At 53.3% G+C, this 19,241-nt stretch overlaps 1 pseudogene; it reads left to right on the forward strand.

Moving 5' to 3' along the window:
* Positions 1-19,241, forward strand: part of LOC115462307 — a 759,864-nt pseudogene that overhangs the window by 381,422 nt on the left and 359,201 nt on the right.

Consider the following 19,241-nt stretch of genomic DNA (forward strand, 5'->3'; position numbering starts at 1 on the left):
TCCTCCTAGGAAAGAGTACAGCTCCCAGAGTGCACTTTGACCCTCCCACGCAGTAATCCCTCCTAGGAAGGACTACAGCTCCCAGAGTGCATTTTGACCCTCCCACGCAGTAATCCCTCCTAGGAAAGAGTACAGCTCCCAGAGTGCACTTTGACCCTACCACGCAGTAATCCCTCCTAGGAAGGACTACAGCTCCTAGAGTGCACTCTGACCCTACCACGCAGTAATCCCTCCTAGGAAGGACTACAGTTCCCAGAGTGCACTCTGACCCTACCACGCAGTAATCCCTCCTAGGAAGGACTACAGTTCCCAGAGTGCACTTTGACCCTACCACGCAGTAATCCCTCCTAGGAAGGACTACAGCTCCTAGAGTGCACTCTGACCCTCCCACGCAGTAATCCCTCCTAGGAAGCACTACAGCTCCCAAAGTGCACTGTGACATTCTTACACATTAATCTCTCCAAAGAAAGACTACAGCTCCCAGAGTGCACTTTGACTCTCCCACTCAGTAATCCCTCCTAGGAAGGACTACAGTTCCCAGAGTGCACTTTGACCCCCCCATGCAGTAATCCCTCCTAGGAAGGACTACAGCTCCCAGAGTTCATTGTGACATGCCACACAGTAATACCTCCTAGGAAGGACTACAGCTCATAGAGTGCACTTGACACTCCCACACAGTAAACTCTCCTAAAAAGGACTACAGCTCCCAGAGTGCATTTTCACCCTCCCACGCAGTAATCCCTCCTAGGAAAGAGTACAGCTCCCAGAGTGCACTTTGACCCTACCACGCAGTAATCCCTCCTAGGAAGGACGACAGCTCCTAGAGTGCACTCTGACCCTCCCACGCAGTAATCCCTCCTAGGAAGCACTACAGCTCCCAGAGTGCACTGTGACATTCTTACACATTAATCTCTCCAAGGAAAGACTACAGCTCCCAGAGTGCACTCTGACCCTCCCACGCAGTAATCCCTCCTAGGAAGGACTACAGTTCCCAGAGTGCACTTTGACCCTCCCATGCAGTAATCCCTCCTAGGAAGGACTACAGCTCCCAGAGTGCACTTTGACCCTCTCACGCAGTAATCCCTCCTAGGAAGGACTACAGCTCCTAGAGTGCACTCTGAACCTCCCACGCAGTAATCCCTCCTAGGAAGCACTACAGCTCCCAGAGTGCACTGTGACATTCTTACACATTAATCTCTCCAAGGAAAGACTACAGCTCCCAGAGTGCACTCTGACCCTCCCACGCAGTAATCCCTCCTAGGAAGGACTACAGTTCCCAGAGTGCACTTTGACCCTCCCATGCAGTAATCCCTCCTAGGAAGGACTACAGCTCCCAGAGTTCATTGTGACATGCCACACAGTAATACCTCCTAGGAAGGACTACAGCTCCCAGAGTGCACTTTGACACTCCCACACAGTAATCCCTCCTAGGAAGGACTACAGCTCATAGAGTGCACTTGACACTCCCACACAGTAAACTCTCCTAAAAAGGACTACAGCTCCCAGAGTGCATTTTCACCCTCCCACGCAGTAATCCCTCCTAGGAAAGAGTACAGCTCCCAGAGTGCACTTTGACCCTACCATGCAGTAATCCCTCCTAGGAAGGACGACAGCTCCTAGAGTGCACTCTGACCCTCCCACGCAGTAATCCCTCCTAGGAAGCACTACAGCTCCCAGAGTGCACTGTGACGTTCTTACACAGTAATCTCTCCAAGGAAAGACTACAGCTCCCAGAGTGCACTCTGACCCTCCCACGCAGTAATCCCTCCTAGGAAGGACTACAGTTCCCAGAGTGCACTTTGACCCTCCCATGCAGTAATCCCTCCTAGGAAGGACTACAGCTCCCAGAGTGCACTTTGACACTCCCACACAGTAATCCCTCCTAGGAAGGACTACAGCTCATAGAGTGCACTTGACACTCCCACACAGTAAACTCTCCTAGAAAGGACTATAGCTCCCAGAGTGCACTTGACACTCCCACACAGTAAACTCTCCTAGAAAGGACTACAGCTCCCTGAGTGCACTTTAACCCTCCCACACAGTAATACCTCCTAGGAAGGACTATAGCTCCCAGAGTGCACTTGACACTCCCACACAGTAAACTCTCCTAGAAAGGACTACAGCTCCCAGAGTGCATTTTGACCCTCCCACGCAGTAATCCCTCCTAGGAAAGAGTACAGCTCCCAGAGTGCACTTTGACCCTACCACGCAGTAATCCCTCCTAGGAAGGACTACAGCTCCTAGAGTGCACTCTGAACCTCCCACGCAGTAATCCCTCCTAGGAAGCACTACAGCTCCCAGAGTGCACTGTGACATTCTTACACATTAATCTCTCCAAGGAAAGACTACAGCTCCCAGAGTGCACTCTGACCCTCCCACGCAGTAATCCCTCCTAGGAAGGACTACAGTTCCCAGAGTGCACTTTGACCCTCCCATGCAGTAATCCCTCCTAGGAAGGACTACAGCTCCCAGAGTTCATTGTGACATGCCACACAGTAATACCTCCTAGGAAGGACTACAGCTCCCAGAGTGCACTTTGACACTCCCACACAGTAATCCCTCCTAGGAAGGACTACAGCTCATAGAGTGCACTTGACACTCCCACACAGTAAACTCTCCTAGAAAGGACTATAGCTCCCAGAGTGCACTTGACACTCCCACACAGTAAACTCTCCTAGAAAGGACTACAGCTCCCAGAGTGCACTTTAACCCTCCCACGCAGTAATCCCTCCTAGGAAGGACTACAGCTCCCAGAGTGCACTGTGACATTCTTACACATTAATCTCTCCAAGGAAAGACTACAGCTCCCAGAGTGCACTGTGACACTCCTCCACAGTAATCCCTCCTAGGAAGCACTACAACTCCCAGAGTGCACTGTGACATTCTTACACATTAATGTCTCCTAGGAAAGACTACAGCTCCCAGAGTGCACTCTGATACTCCTCCACAGTAATCCCTCCTAGGATGCACTACAGCTCCCAGTGTTCATTGTGACATGCCACACAGTAATCCCTCCTAGGAAGAACTACAGCTCCCAGAATGCACTTTGACTCTCCCACACAGTTATCCCTCCTAGGAAGGACTACAGCTCCCAGAGTGCACTTTGACCCTCCCACACAGTAATCCCTCCTAGGAAGGACTACAGCTCCCAGAGTGCACTTTGACCCTCCCACACAGTAATCCCTCCTAGGAAGCACTACAGCTCCCAGAGTGCACTGTGACATTCTTACACATTAATCTCTCCAAGGAAAGACTACAGCTCCCAGAGTGCACTCTGACACTCCTCCACAGTAATCCCTCCTAGGAAGGAGGGATACAGCTCCCAGAGTGCACTCTGAGCCTCCCACACAGTAATCCCTCCTAGGAAGGACTACAGCTCTCTCTCTCTCTTTTTTTTAATTATGGGGACACTGAGCCACTCAGGGGTGAAAATGTGCAGAGCAGTTCACTAGCCTTTTCTGTTTCTCTGCCAGGATCTTACTGACCCCTCCTTGATCCTGTAAATAAATCTTTAAATAACACATCATTAGCCCAACCCACCTAGTTTCATATTGCAAACCCTGCACAGGGCTGGAGGGAGGTCTTGCAGTCTCTGTCTCTCTTCCTTTGCTTCATGCACAGACTTCCTGTTTCAGAAGCAAGTGGTAAAGAAGCTGATCAGTGGCTTCCAGAGAAACCCATCCCTGCAGCCCAGGAGACATTCACAGAGGAGCTGGAGAAGGGCAGGAGGATGGAGCAGGTAGGAGACTGGCAGGAGGTGGGCAGCAGGGGATGCAGTGCCAGGCAATGCCACACACACACAAGAAGAAATGAGCCTGGCACTGCTCAATCCATTCCCTACTGTAGCCCCTCAGGCTCTTCTTCCTCATTCTCCTCCCCTCACTGGCAGGAGGTGGGCAGCAGGGGATGCAGTGCCAGGCAATGCCACACACACACAAGAAGAAATGAGCCTGGCACTGCTCAATCCATTCCCTGCTGTAGCCCCTCAGGCTCTTCTTCCTCATTCTCCTCCCCTCACTGGCAGGAGGTGGGCAGCAGGGGATGCAGTGCCAGGCAATGCCACACAAAGAGAAGAAATGAGCCTGGCACTGCTCAATCCATTCCCTGCTGTAGCCCCTCAGGCTCTTCTTCTTCATTCTCCTCCCCTCACTGGCAGGAGGTGGGCAGCAGGGGATGCAGTGCCAGGCAATGCCACAGACACACAGGCTCTTCTTCCTCATTCTCCTCCCCTCACACTGCAACTGCTCCTTTAAGACTCTAACTTTCTGGGATCTCTTACATTCTCCTTCCACTCTCCCTCTGATTGTCTCTTTCTGTTTCCTGGCATCTCATTACATTCTCCTTTCTCTCCCTCTCCCCTTCCCTTCTGGGGCAGGTGGTGTGGAGAAGAGCAGGATAATGGCTCTTGGGGTTTGTGCTGAGCAGGTAGGAGACTGGCAGGAGGTGGGCAGCAAGGGATGCAGTGCCAGGCAATGCCACACCCACACAAGAAGAAATGAACCTGGCATTGCTCAATCCATTCCCTGCTGTAGCCCCTCAGGCTCTTCTTCCTCATTCTCCTCCCCTCACTGGCAGGAGGTGGGCAGCAGGGGATGCAGTGCCAGGCAATGCCACACACACACAAGAAGAAATGAGCCTGGCACTGCTCAATCCAGCTGCTCCTCCTTTATTTAATACTAGTAAATCAGGCCCGTTTCTGACACACATGAAACGGGTGCTAGCAAGGTTTTTGTCGGAGTGTGTATGTTTGAGAGAGTGTGTGTGAGAGTGACAGTGTCTGAGAGAGAGAGAATGAATGTGCGAGTGTGTGTGTGTGACAGAGAGTGAGACTGCTGGGTGCGAGTGTGTCAGCTCTATCCCCTGCCCCCCCTCCAGCCACCCAGCGATTATCCTTTTTTCTTGCCCCCCCCCTGCTCTTCTCTCCCCTGCCCCCCCTCTCGCCACCCAGTAAGTCTTGTCTGGCCCCTGCTCTCCCTCAACCACCCTGTGATTCCTCTCTCTCCCCTGCTTGTGTGTGTGTGTGTCAGAGAGAGTTTGTGTATGTGTGTGTGAGTGTTTTTTTTAGTGGGGTGCTGGTGGGGAGGGGGGCGGTGGTTGTGTGTGATAGTGAAAGATCATGTGTGTCACACAGGTAGTTTGTGTGTGTGAGAGAATGTGTCTGTGTGTGTGTCACAGAGAGAGTTCATGTGTGTGTGTGTAAGTGAGAGAGGATGGGGTGGATTGGGAGGTTGGTGCCGAGTGTCTGTGTTTTTGTGGTATTGTGTGTGTGTCTCACAGTGAAAGGGGGGTTGGGGGCAGGGTGTGTTGATCTAAGAGGGTTTTGTTTTGTGGGGGAGGGTTTGGGGGATGTTTCGTGCTTGCAAAGTGGGATGATGTTGCGGGTGGCTTTGAGGGTGGTTTTGGTTGCATGGGTGATAGAGCGAGAGAGTGAGTGTGCATCTCTCCATGTGCTGCATCAGTGTATGTGTGTGTGAGTGTTTTTTTAGTGGGGTGCTGGTGGGGAGGGGGGCGGTGGTTGTGTGTGATAGTGAAAGATCATGTGTGTCACACAGGTAGTTTGTGTGTGTGTGAGAGAGTGTCTGTGTGTGTGTCACAGAGAGAGTTCATGTGTGTGTGTGTGTGTAAGCGAGAGAGGGTGTGGATGAATGGGAGGATGGGGCCGAGTGTCTGAGTTTTTTTGATAGTGTGTGTCTTTTAATTTAAAGGGGGAGGGGGTGGTGAACTGAGCGTGTTTTGGCTTTACAGGGGGAGGTGTGTTGTGGGAGGGGGGGGTTGGGGGATGTTCCGTGCTGGCAAAGTGGGAGTGTCACCCTTGTCACCTCTCGTTTAGACTACTGCAATCTGCTTCTTGCTGGCCTCCCACTTAGTCACCTCTCCCCTCTCCAGTCGGTTCAAAACTCTGCTGCCCGTCTCATCTTCCGCCAGGGTTGCTTTACTCATACTACCCCTCTCCTCAAGACCCTTCACTGGCTCCTTATCCGTTTTCGCATCCTGTTCAAACTTCTTCTACTAACCTATAAATGTACTCACTCTGCTGCTCCCCAGTATCTCTCCACACTCGTCCTTCCCTACACCCCTTCCCGTGCACTCCATGGATAAATCCTTCTTATCTGTTCCCTTCTCCACTACTGCCAACTCCAGACTTCGCGCCTTCTGTCTCGCTGCACCCTACGCCTGGAATAAACTTCCTGAGCCCCTACGTCTTGCCCCATCCTTGGCCACCTTTAAATCTAGACTGAAAGCCCACCTCTTTAACATTGCTTTTGACTCGTAACCACTTGTAACCACTCGCCTCCACCTACCCTCCTCTCTTCCTTCCCGTTCACATTAATTGATTTGATTTGCTTACTTTATTTTTTGTCTATTAGATTGTAAGCTCTTTGAGCAGGGACTGTCTTTCTTCTATGTTTGTGCTAGTAGTAGTAGTAGTAGTAAGTGGCGGTTGGCTTTGTGGTTGGTTATTGTTGCAGGGGTGATATAGAGAGAGTGTGAGTGTGCATGTCTGCATGATCCGTATCAGTGTATGTATGTATTAGTGTTTTTTTGCTGGGTTTTGGGGTGGAGGTGGGCGGTGGTTGTGTGTTTCAGACTGAAAGATCATGTGTGTCACAGAGCTAGTTTGTGTGTGTGAGTGTGTCTGTGTGTGTGTGTCAGGGAGAGAGTACGTGTGTGTGTGTAATTGAGAGAGGGTGGGGGGGACTGGGTGTAATAGAAGAGGCAGCGCCCTCGTCAGGATCTGCGCTGCGTATGCCTTGTAGCGCTATAGAAATGCTAAATAGTAGTAGTAGTAGTAAGTGGCGGTTGGCTTTGTGGTTGGTTATTGTTGCAGGGGTGATATAGAGAGAGTGTGAGTGTGCATGTCTGCATGATCCGTATCAGTGTATGTATGTATTAGTGTTTTTTTTGCTGGGTTTTGGGGTGGAGGTGGGCGGTGGTTGTGTGTTTCAGACTGAAAGATCATGTGTGTCACAGAGCTAGTTTGTGTGTGTGTGTGTGTGTCAGGGAGAGAGTATGTGTGTGTGTGTAATTGAGAGAGGGTGGGGGGGGACTGGGTGTTTGTGGACGAATGTCTGTGGGTTTGTGACGGGGGCTGGGGGGTGGTGAAGTGAGAGGGTGTTGCTGGGGGCTTGGAGGGGGGTCAGCATTTGTTGATGTGTGGAGTGGGTTTTGCCCATGTTGTTGTTTTGGTTTTTGAGGGTGGGGAGGTTGGGGGATGTCCGGTGCTGGCAAAGTTTGAGGAAGTGGTGGGTGGCTTTGAGGGTTGTGGAGAACTGTGATGATGTGGCAGGGGGCTTGGAGGGGAGTCAGCGTGTGTGTGTCTGTGTAAGGGGGGGGGGAGAATTCATTTTCACTTACTTTGTCAGTGTTACAGCGGCCGGCTGCAGCGGACCAAAGCGTGCAGACTCTGCCCTTTTCTCTCTCATTTCCTGTTTCCGCAAGGGCGGGTTCAGAGCTGTGAGAGAGTGAGAAGGGCAGAGCCTGCACGCTTTGTTCAGCTGCTGCCGACCGCCGTAACACCGAGGGAGGGTGCCTGGTACTGGAAGGGTGGGAGGGTGTAACGGAGGGATGACAACCCTGGAACCTGGGGGAGTGAGGGTGGGTTCCTCTTCGTCCAGAGGCGAGTCGTCACGGGAGGGAGCAGAGTATGGGGGGGGGGGGGGGGGGGGGGTTAATGGTGACTCGGGAGGGAGTCGGTCGGGGAGGAGGAGGTTGTTGTCGCTGAGGAGGCTTTCCCGGCGTTACTGGCAGTTTTTATGCCGCCTGTCTGTCGTTGAACTTCGCGCACGCGGGTTGGGCTGTTCGTTTTAGTCTGTTCCGTTGGTGACTTGGTGTGTCTCGTGCTGCTTCCTGTGGTTGGTCACAGCTGCTTGCCTTATATGTTTTGTATTTTTTGAGTTCTGGGTGGGAATTGTCCACATGGGAATTGGTGGGTGGGAATGGTCCGGTAGGAAGTGTCCAGATGGAACTGACATAGAATCCTCATCACAAACAGAAGTAGGAGAGCATTTGCATGTTGGTCTGTGTGCTGTTCGTTTTAGTCTGTTCCGTTGGTGACTTGGTGTGTCTCGTGCTGCTTCCTGTGGTTGGTCACAGCTGCTTGCCTTATGTGTTTTGTATTTTTTGAGTTCTGGGTGGGAATTGTCCACATGGGAATTGGTGGGTGGGAATGGTCCGGTAGGAAGTGTCCAGATGGAACTGACATAGAATCCTCATCACAAACAGAAGTAGGAGAGCATTTGCATGTTGGTCTGTGTGCTGTTCGTTTTAGTCCGTTCCGTTGGTGACTTGCTGTGTCTCGTGCTGCTTCCTGTGGTTGGTCACAGCTGCTTGTGACGTACCAGGAAGTACTGACGTCGGTTAATGAGATGGATAGCACGAATGCCTCAAGGTTTAAGTGCCATGCAGTCAGCTTCAGAACGTTGGAGGTGCTTTTTATTGTATAGGATGTAAACTGCTTTGATTGTAACCACAGAAAGGTTGTTTCCATATCATCATGCTGATCAATCCATAGACTGGTGGGTTGTGTCCATCTACCAGCAGGTGGAGATAGAGAGCAATCCTTTTGCCTCCCTATATGTGGTCATGTGCTGCCGGAAACTCCTCAGTATGTTCTCTATCACAGCAGGTGGTGGTCACACACAGCAGCAGCTCTGGCTAGGTCTCCAAGCCTAATTTTTAGGTTTTGTTGAGTGCCTGGGGTTGAGGGCTCTTCTTGAGCAAGTGCAAACCTGGTGGCGCCAGGTCCCTCCTTTTCTCCCCCCTCCCGCTGGCGCCGTTAAAAAAAAAAAAAAAAAAAGATTTTTGGACGTCCTTAAAGGCGTTTATTTCGACGTTTATTTAAATGTTTATTGCAGCTACTCACTGGGACACCAGGTCGTTACAGCTCGGAGCGAGAAGCAGGTAATTTTTACCTTTTTATAGCGGGCAGGGGGTTCCCCGATCGATCTCCACGTGGCCTATGGCGTCGGAGGGCGAGGGCGCGAAGAATTGCTCCCCGGACCGCGTGTGCGCTTCTAGCGGGGATGCGGGGGTCTTAAAGTCTGATTCGCCCTTGTTGGGTGTCAGTTCGGAGGCCGGTCAGTGTCCCGGGTCTTCCTCCGGTGCGGCGGTTTTTCTTGCATAAACGCCCGTCCCCCGCTACTCGCCTCCGCCATCTTGGCCGGCCACTCTGCTCGGACGGCTTCTTCTTGGGCCGCCCTTGAGCTGGGAGACGTTAATGCCATGGCCACCCTTGATTTGGGCGACGGCAAAAAAGTGGCTAAAGTTAAGCGCCGTTCTTCCCGCGCGGCTCCTTCGCGGAGTGTCGCGCCGGACGCCATCTTGGATGCGCAGCATGGTTCTCCCCCGCTCTTGCGAGCGCCGGTTGAGGGTGCGTCTAGGGCTGTGGCCCAGGCTGCTGAATTGCACAGTCTGGGGGGTTTCTCCCCCGAGTTTATTTTGCTGCTGCATCAGGCCTTCCTTATGCAAAACGCTGCCCCTTCTCCCTTGTCCGATAAAGGGGTTGAGGCCCCCGGAAGTAAACGCCCTCGGGTGGATTCCCAGGCCTTAGAGGACGCTGTTTCCTCTGATGTAGATGAGGGCAGCGTATCTGAGTTCTCCCAACGGTCCTTTGGGGATTCCTTGGAGGAGACGGATTCCCGCTCGGATGGAGCGGATGACCCCTCTGCAGCGCGGATCTTTCGCTCAGAGGATTTGCCCAACCTGTTAGTGCAGGCCATGAGCATTTTGAAGATTTCCTCTCCAGAGGACGTCTCTCCCTCAGCCCCTGTTGGCTCCGCCATTATGCTGGGGACGAAGTGCCCGCCTAGAACCTTCCACGTGCATGATGCCATGCACACCTTAATTTCGGCTCAATGGGATGTCCCGGAAGCGAGCCTCAAAGTGGCTAGGGCTATGTCCCGCCTCTATCCTTTGCCTGAAAGTGAATGGGAGGCCTTTCTTTGGCCTACCGTGGATTCTTTAATCACTGCGGTGACTAAGAAAACGGCGTTGCCGGTGGAAGGTGGCACGGCCCTAAAGGACGCCCAAGACAGAAGATTGGAGGCGGCCTTAAGGTCGTCCTTCGAGGCGGCTGCCTTAAGTTTGCAGGCCTCAGTTTGCGGCTCCTATGTGGCCAGGGCGTGCCTGACGATTGTGCAGCGGGCTTCCCCCTCGGATCCTTCCTTGAGGTCTGATTGGCCGGCCCTGGAATCGGGCTTGGCTTATTTGGCAGACTTACTGTATGATGTCTTGAGAGCCTCGGCTAAAGGTATGGCTCAAACAGTCTCTGCGCGGCGGTGGCTTTGGCTGAAACATTGGTCTGCTGACCACGCCTCTAAGTCCCGCCTGGCTAAGTTGCCTTTTAAAGGCAAGCTGCTCTTTGGGGTCGGGCTGGACAAAATCGTGACCAATCTCGGCACGTCTAAGGGCAAGAGGTTACCAGAGGTCAGGGCTCGGGCCAGTGCTCGCCCCGGTATCTCCAGAGGACGGTTTCAGGAAGCCCGTCGGTACCGCCCGGGCAAGTCGGGCTCCTCTGCCCCCTCTTCCTTCAAGAGGAACTTCTCCCCCAAGCAGCATTCCTTTCGCAGAGACCGCCGTCCCGGAGGTGCGCCCTCCGGTCCTCCCCCAGGGTCTCGTACCCAATGACGGGGTCCTGGTCCATGGCCCAGTGCAGATTGGAGGACGCCTGTCCTCGTTTCTGGGCGAGTGGACCAGAGTAACTTCAGACGCTTGGGTGCTGGAAGTCATCAGAGACGGCTACAAGCTAGAGTTCTGCCGACCCTTAAGAGACGGGTTTGTACTCTCTCCCTGCAAGTCTCCGGTCAAAGCTGTGGCAGTGCAGCAGACCTTGGACAATCTGATCCGCCTGGGTGCGGTCATTCCGGTGCCAGAAAATCAGCTTGGCAAGGGACGTTACTCCATTTACTTTGTGGTACCAAAGAAAGGAGGTTCTGTACGGCCTATCCTCGACCTCAAAGGGGTCAATCGGGCCTTGAAAGTTCGGCACTTTCGCATGGAGACTCTCCGCTCTGTTATAGCGGCAGTGAAGGCAGGGGAGTTCCTGGCATCCTTGGACATCAAGGAAGCGTACTTGCATATTCCCATCTGGCCTCCTCATCAACGCTTTCTGCGTTTTGCAGTCCTGGGCCGACACGTCCAGTTCAGAGCCCTCTCGTTCGGGTTGGCTACTGCTCCGCGGACCTTCTCCAAAGTAATGGTGGTCATCTCGGCCTTCCTGCGAAAGGAAGGAGTACAAGTCCATCCTTATCTGGACGACTGGTTGATCCGAGCCCCCTCTTATGCAGAGTGCGGCAAAGCTGTGGACCGGGTGATTGCTCTTTTGAGCTCCCTGGGGTGGATCATCAACTGGGAGAAAAGCCAGCTGCGCCCGACTCAGTCCCTGGAGTATCTGGGAGTTCGATTCGACACCCAAGTGGGCAGAGTGTTCCTGCCGGACAATCGGATTGTCAAACTTCAGGCTCAGGTGGACCAGTTCCTAGTAGCCTCTCCGCTTCGGGCTTGGGACTATGTGCAGCTGTTGGGCTCTATGACGGCCACGATGGAAGTAGTGCCCTGGGCCAGGGCTCATATGAGACCACTACAACACTCTCTGCTGCAGCGCTGGACTCCGGTGTCGGAGGATTATGCTGTGCGCCTTCCCTTGGACCCAGCCTTGCGCAAGGCGCTGAGCTGGTGGACGCAGACAGACAAGTTGTCTGCAGGAATGCCTCTGGTGACCCCGGAGTGGATTGTCGTCACGACGGACGCCTCTTTGTCGGGCTGGGGAGCCCACTGCTTGGGAAGAACAGCGCAGGGGCTCTGGTCTCCTGCAGAGGCAAAGTGGTCTATCAACCTCCTGGAACTCAGAGCCATTCGGTTGGCGCTTTTGGAGTTCATCCCGGTACTGGCGTTGAAGCCAGTACGGGTCCTGTTGGACAATGCCACGGCTGTGGCCTATGTCAACCGCCAGGGAGGTACCAAGAGCGCCCCTCTAGCCAAGGAGGCCATGAATCTATGCCAGTGGGCGGAAGCGAACCTGGAACAGCTGTCAGAGGCCCACATTGCCGGAGTCATGAATGTCAAGGCGGACTTTCTCAGTCGCCATACCTTGGAGCCCGGAGAGTGGCAGCTATCTGCTCAGGCGTTCTTGGGCATCACGAAGCGCTGGGGCCAGCCGAGCCTAGATCTGATGGCGTCATCGGCCAATTGCCAAGTGCCGCGCTTTTTCAGCAGAGGACGGGACCCTCGATCCCTGGGAGTAGATGCTCTTCTCCAACAGTGGCCGACACAAGAGCTTCTCTATGTGTTTCCGCCCTGGCCCATGTTGGGCAGGGTGCTAGACCGGGTGGCAAAGCATCCGGGCCGGATAATCCTGGTGGGTCCGGATTGGCCCAGACGTCCCTGGTATGCGGACTTGATCAGGCTCTCAGTCGACGATCCTCTGCGGCTGCCAGTGGAGCAGGGTCTGTTACATCAGGGTCCCGTGGTGATGGAGGATCCCTCCCCCTTTGGTCTTACGGCCTGGCTATTGAGCGGCAGCGTCTGAGAAAGAAGGGCTTCTCAGACAAGGTCATCGCCACTATGCTGAGAGCGAGGAAGCGCTCTACTTCTACGGCTTACGCCAGGGTTTGGCGTACCTTTGCAGCGTGGTGTGAAGCAGGCTCACTTTCTCCCTTCACTGCTCCAATTTCTTCAGTGTTGGCGTTCCTGCAAGAAGGTCTGGAGAAAGGCCTGTCGCTCAGTTCCCTTAAAGTCCAGGTGGCGGCTCTGGCTTGCTTCAGGGGCCGCCTGAAGGGTGCTTCCCTGGCTTCGCAGCCAGATGTGGTACGTTTCCTCAAGGGAGTTAATCACCTGCGCCCTCCTCTGCACTCAGTGGTGCCTGCGTGGAATCTCAACCTGGTGCTAAGAGCATTGCAGAAGCCGCCTTTTGAACCCTTGTCGAGGGCATCTCTGAAAGACCTGACGTTGTAAACAGTCTTTTTGGTGGCTATCACTTCAGCCAGAAGAGTTTCCGAGCTCCAGGCGCTATCATGTCGGGAACCCTTCCTGCAGTTCACTGAGGCAGGAGTGACTATTCGCACAGTGCCTTCCTTCCTGCCCAAGATTGTTTCTCGCTTCCATGTGAATCAGCAGCTCTGTCTCCCTTCCTTTCGTAGGGAGGACTACCCAGAGGAATACTCTGCTCTCAAATATCTGGATGTGAGACGAATCATCATCAGATACTTGGAAGTGACCAATGATTTCCGGAAATTGGATCATCTGTTTGTCCTGTTTGCAGGTCCTCGTAAGGGTCTGCAGGCTGCTAAGCCTACAGTGGCAAGATGGGTCAAGGAAGCCATTGCAGCGGCTTATGTGGCCGCGGGGAAGGTGCCGCCTATCCAGCTGAAGGCTCACTCCACTAGAGCTCAGGCGGCCTCGATGGCAGAGGCCGGGTCCGTCTCCTTGGCAGAGATATGCAAGGCGGCAACTTGGGCATCGGCCCATACTTTCTCCAAGCATTACCGCTTGACTGTGGCTGCTCGGGCGGAGGCCCGGTTTGGAGCTTCAGTGTTGCGGTCAGGGATTTCAATGTCCTGCCCTGGGTGAGTACTGCTTCGGTACATCCCACCAGTCTATGGATTGATCAGCATGATGATATGGAAGGTAAAATTATGTATCATACCTGATAATTTTCTTTCCATTAATCATAGCTGATCAATCCATAGCCCCTCCCAGATATCTGTAATGTTTATATTCTGGTTGCATTTCAGGTTCAAGTTTAGTCTTCAGTTCCTGTTCAGGAGGACTTCGTGTTCAAGTTTTTTCAATTGGATTCTTCAAGAGTTGAGACAAGTTTGTGTTACAGTGAGCTGCTGCATTCCTCTCCCCTCCGTTTTACGGGGCTGGATTGAGACTTAAAATTCTGCCGGCACTCCCTCCCGCTTCGTGCGGCTGTAGGGCAGCTTTGTACCCCTCCCGCTTCGGCGGTGTTGGGGTCAGTCAGCTCCTCCCGTGGTTGCGGTTGCAGGATAAGCCAGATCCCCCCGCATCGGCGGGGTGGTGTCCCTCCCCCTCTCCGCGGGGATGAGCTGGACGGATTCCCCTCCCCCACTTGTGTGGGGATGAGCTGGGTTAATTCCCCTCCCCCGTTTCGGCGGTGGTGAGCTGGGCAGAGTGTCCCTTTGTGGGTGTAATTCTCTAAGTGCTGAGTCCTGCGGATGGAGCTTTGATATCGACATACTGAGGAGTTTCCGGCAGCACATGACCACATATAGGGAGGCAAAAGTTTGCTCTCTATCTCCACCTGCTGGTAGATGGACACAACCCACCAGTCTATGGATTGATCAGCTATGATTAATGGAAAGAAAATGATCAGGTATGATACATAATTTTACCTTATCTGTTCCCTTCTCCACTACTGCCAACTCCAGACTTTGCACCTTCTGTCTCACTGCACCCTACGCCTGGAATAAACTTCCTGAGCCCATATGTCTTGCCCCATCCTTGGCCACCTTTAAATCTAGACTGAAAGCCCACCTCTTTAACATTGCTTTTAACTCGTAACCACTTGTAACCACTCGCCTCCACCTACCCTCCTCTCTTCCTTCCCGTTCACATTAATTGATTTGATTTGCTTTCTTTATTTATTTTTTGTCTATTAGATTGTAAGCTCTTTGAGCAGGGACTGTCTTTCTTCTATGTTTGTGCAGCGCTGCGTACGCTTTGTAGCGCTATAGAAATGCTAAATAGTAGTAGTAGTAGTAGTAGTAAGTGGCGGTTGGCTTTGTGGTTGGTTATTGTTACAGGGGTGATATAGAGAGACAGTGAGTGTGCATGTCTGCATGATCCGTATCAGTGTATGTATGTATTAGTGTTTTTTTGCGGGGTTTTGGGGTGGAGGTGGGCGGTGGTTGTGTGTTTCAGACTGAAAGATCATGTGTGTCACAGAGCTAGTTTGTGTGTGTGAGTGTGTCTGTGTCAGGGAGAGAGTACGTGTGTGTGTGTAATTGAGAGAGGGTAGGGGGGACTGGGTGTTTGTGGACGAATGTCTGTGGGTTTGTGACGGGGGCTGGGGGGTGGTGAAGTGAGAGGGTGTTGCTGGGGGCTTGGAGGGGGGTCAGCATTTGTTGATGTGTGGAGTGGGTTTTGCCCATGTTGTTGTTTTGGTTTTTGAGGGTGGGGGGGTTGGGGGATGTCCGGTGCTGGCAAAGTTTGAGGAAGTGGTGGGTGGCTTTGAGGGTTGTGGAGAACTGTGATGATGTGGCAGGGGCTTAGAGGGGAGTCAGCGTGTGTGTGTGTGTAAGGGGGGGGGGAGAATTCATTTTCACTTACTTTGTCAGTGTTACAGCGGCCGGCTGCAGCGGACCAAAGCGTGCAGACTCTGCCCTTTTCTCTCTCATTTCCTGTTTCCGCAAGGGCCGGTTCAGAGCTGTGAGAGAGTGAGTAGGGCAGAGCCTGCACGCTTTGTTCAGCTGCTGCCGGCCGCCGTAACACCGAGGGAGGGTGCCTGGTACTGGAAGGGTGGGAGGGTGTAACGGAGGGATGACAACCCTGGAACCTGGGGGAGTGAGGTGGGTTCCTCTTCGTCCAGAGGCGAGTCGTCACGGGAGGGAGCAGAGTATGGGGGGGGGGGGGGGGTTAATGGTGACTCGGGAGGGAGTCGGTCGGGGAGGAGGAGGTTGTTGTCGCTGAGGAGGCTTTCCCGGCGTTACTGGCAGTTTTTATGCCGCCTGTCTGTCGTTGAACTTCGCGCACGCGGGTTGGGCTGTTCGTTTTAGTCTGTTCCGTTGGTGACTTGGTGTGTCTCGTGCTGCTTCCTGTGGTTGGTCACAGCTGCTTGCCTTATGTGTTTTGTATTTTTTGAGTTCTGGGTGGGAATTGTCCACATGGGAATTGGTGGGTGGGAATGGTCCGGTAGGAAGTGTCCAGATGGAACTGACATAGAATCCTCATCACAAACAGAAGTAGGAGAGCATTTGCATGTTGGTCTGTGTGCTGTTCCTTTGCCGCACTGGCTCTGACTGCTGAATTTGAGCCTTGGGGGACACCGTAGAACCTCACGGTTCAAATTCAGCAGTCAAAGTCGTTGTGACAGAGGCGCAGGATGTAGCCGGCATCAATCTTCTTGCTTCTTCATCTGTGTAGAGCATTGGGGAAGAAGGGAAATGAAAGGTAATGAACAGGACAAGTTAGGTGGTGCAGCGAGAGGGCAGGTGCATACTAGGGGTGGAGGGAGAGATTGGGGAGTGAGGAGAGAGAGAGAGGAGATGAAAAGGGCAAGTTGAGGAGGGGGTGCTGCAGGAGGGGCAAAGAGGAAAGCTGGGGGTGTCAGGGGTGAAACGTGGCTGAATTTTGGGGATTCCATAGGACAGGAGAAGTTCCGTATGGGAGGGAGGGAGGGAGACAGCTGGTGATATGTATTGGCAATATTCACAAATGGGCAGATGATCAAGAGCCCCGTGCTGTTCCAAACAGCGCTCTGAAAGTAGTGCTGGAAGAGCAGGGGGCTTTACTGGACCTCTGATCAGAGATAATTGCATGCAAATTTGAGCATGGGGTAGACAGTCCTCCCGCACTTGTTGGACAAGTCTGGGTTGTCAAAAGGTGGTCTCCCTCCTCTTCCATCGGCGCGGTGTGAAGCCCAGCGCATCCCAGAGGAGGCCACCTACCTCTTCCAACTGAAGGTAGGGGGATAGGGAAGGGCCGTTAGATCACCAGGTGGGGGTGGGGGGGATTAACCTGTGACCCATTGGGCCACCAGAGACATCTTGGGGGGGGGGCGCTGGAGACCCGCTGGATCTCCATCCCCCCCGAGCCCTGTTTTGCATGCATTTGCATGCTAGTTGCGTTCAGAGCCTGCAAGCGTGTTGTTTCATGCGCTCGGTTGCTCTGATCATGGGGTGGTAGCAGCCTCTGGTGCCTGCGTTTGCTTCTGATCATTGGCCCAAAAGAACTGTGGGGAGAGTGTATATGCAGTGGGGGGGGGGGGGGGGGGGGGGGGGGGGGAGGGGGGATGGCTATGATGCTGTGAGTGCTGAGGATGTTGAGAGAACAGTGGAGAGTGTGAGCTGGGGGCTATGTGGGTTGGGGGTATTTTGAGAGAGCTGTGGAAGTTTATGTGCTGGGGGCAAGAGGGATTTCAGAAAGAGAAGCAGTGTGTGCAGTGTGAGAGAGAGCTCTGGGTGTTTTTACTGCTGGGGTGGGGGGGCTGCAGATTGACAGAGGTATGGGATTTGTATGCTCTGGGAGGAATGGGGAGGTGGGATTCTTGGAATGAGTAAAAAAAGAAATAAAGGTCGGGGCAGAGAAAACTGCTGGGGGGGGGGGTCAGTGTTCTTAGGGAGGGGTTCATACTAGTTGGAGACTGAGATTACTGAGGGGATGGGGTAATCAAGCCTGAACTGGGAGACGGCTTAGGCGGAGTCAGTGGCGTACCTAGGGTAGTTGACACCCGGGGCCGGTCATTTTTTAACACCCCCCCCCCCCCCAAATCCAGTACTAGGCATGCCGAGAATACAAAACACTCAAGACCTATAGAGCAATTCTACCATACCATAAGCGGTCATTTCTACGAGTCACACAAGGAAAAGGAAAGCATCTTAAACACTACAGTGAGCACTAGAACATCAATTCACCTATTGTAAAACGAAACCAGACAGAATAGTACAGATCGTAGATCCTGCACAGTCAATGCCAACCGAAAGCCATGTCTTTTTCACAAACACAGATACACCCTAATCCACTATAGAATAAGTAATCATAAACTTTCTATTTAGACAAAAATTAAACTGAACCCCCAATGCCAGACTCTGCATACAATGCAACACCACAGAAACAGAAACTGTCCCCTAGTACTGTGCAAAATATAAAGACAGCAGATGTAAATTTAAAAAAACCTAACAAGTACCAATCACCACTTTACAAATTAACAAATAGAAATAAAACAAATATAGAAAGTAAAATAATCCCATTTTATTGGACTAATACATTTAGCTTCCAGAGGCCAAAACCTCCGTCCTCGGGTCAGTACAGTATAGAGCTGTTACAGTATCCTATCCTGACCTGAGGAAGGGGGTTTTGTTCTCCGAATGTTAGTCAAAATGTATTAAAATTAGTCCAATTTAAAGATTACCTTATTTACATGTTCTATTATAAACATTTAACACATCTACAATACTTTATCCTAAAGCAAAAAAATAAAAAAAATATATTTTATTACAGTTTGTTGTCTCTGGTTTCTGCTTTCCTCATCTTCTTTTCACCGTCTTCCTTCCATCCAGCATCTGTCTTCACTCTCTCTCTCTCTGCCATCCAGTGCCTGCCCTTTCTCTCTGCCCCTTCAATCCACCATTTGCCCTCCCTCTCCCATCCATCTAGGGTCTGCCCTCCCTCTCGCTCCCCCTTCCATCTAGGATCTGTCCCCTCTCTCTGCCCCTTTTTTCAGCCCCCAGTTCCAGCCCCCTTCTCCCCTCTGAACACCCCCACCCCAGTCCCCTTCTCCCCTCCCCTTCTCCTGTCTGAGACCCCCACCACAGTCCCCTTCTCCCCTCCCCTGTCTGAGACCCCCCACCCCAGTCCCCTTCTCTCCTCTGAACACCCCCACCCCAGTCCCCTTCTCCCCTCCCCTTTTCCCCTCTGAACACCCCCACCCCAGTCCCCTTCTCCCCTCCCCTGTCCTGAGATCCCCACCCCAGTCCCCTTCTCCACTCCCCTTTTCCCCTCTGAACACCCCCACCACCAGTCCCCTTCTCCCCTGTCTGAGATCCCCACCCCAGTCCCCTTCTCCTCTCCCCCCTCCCCTGTCTGAGATCCCCCCCCCAGTCCCCTTCTCTCCTCTGAACACCCCCACCCCAGTCCCCTTCTCCCCTCCCCTGTCTGAGATCCCCACCCCAGTCCCCTTCTCCCCTCTGAACACCCCACCCCAGTCCCCTTCTCCCCTCTGAGATCCCCACCCCAGTCCCCTTCTCCCCTCCCCTGTCTGAGATCCCCACCCCAGTACCTTCTCCCCTCCCCTTTTTCCCCTCTGAACACCCCCACCCCAGTCCCCTTCTCCCCTGTCTGAGATCCCCACCCCAGTCCCCTTCTCCCCTCTGAGATCCCCACCCCAGTCCCCTTCTCCTCTCCCCTCCCCTGTCTGAGATCCCCACCCCAGTCCCCTTCTCCCCCCCCCCCGGTCTGAGACCCCCACCCCAGTCCCCTTCTCCCCTCCCCTTCTCCCCTCTGAGATCCCCACCCCCAGTCCCATTCTCCCCTCCCCTGTCTGAGACCCCCACCCCAGTCCC

The sequence above is a fragment of the Microcaecilia unicolor genome, chromosome 1, assembly GCF_901765095.1.
Source record: "Microcaecilia unicolor chromosome 1, aMicUni1.1, whole genome shotgun sequence".
Lineage (NCBI taxonomy): Eukaryota > Metazoa > Chordata > Amphibia > Gymnophiona > Siphonopidae > Microcaecilia > Microcaecilia unicolor.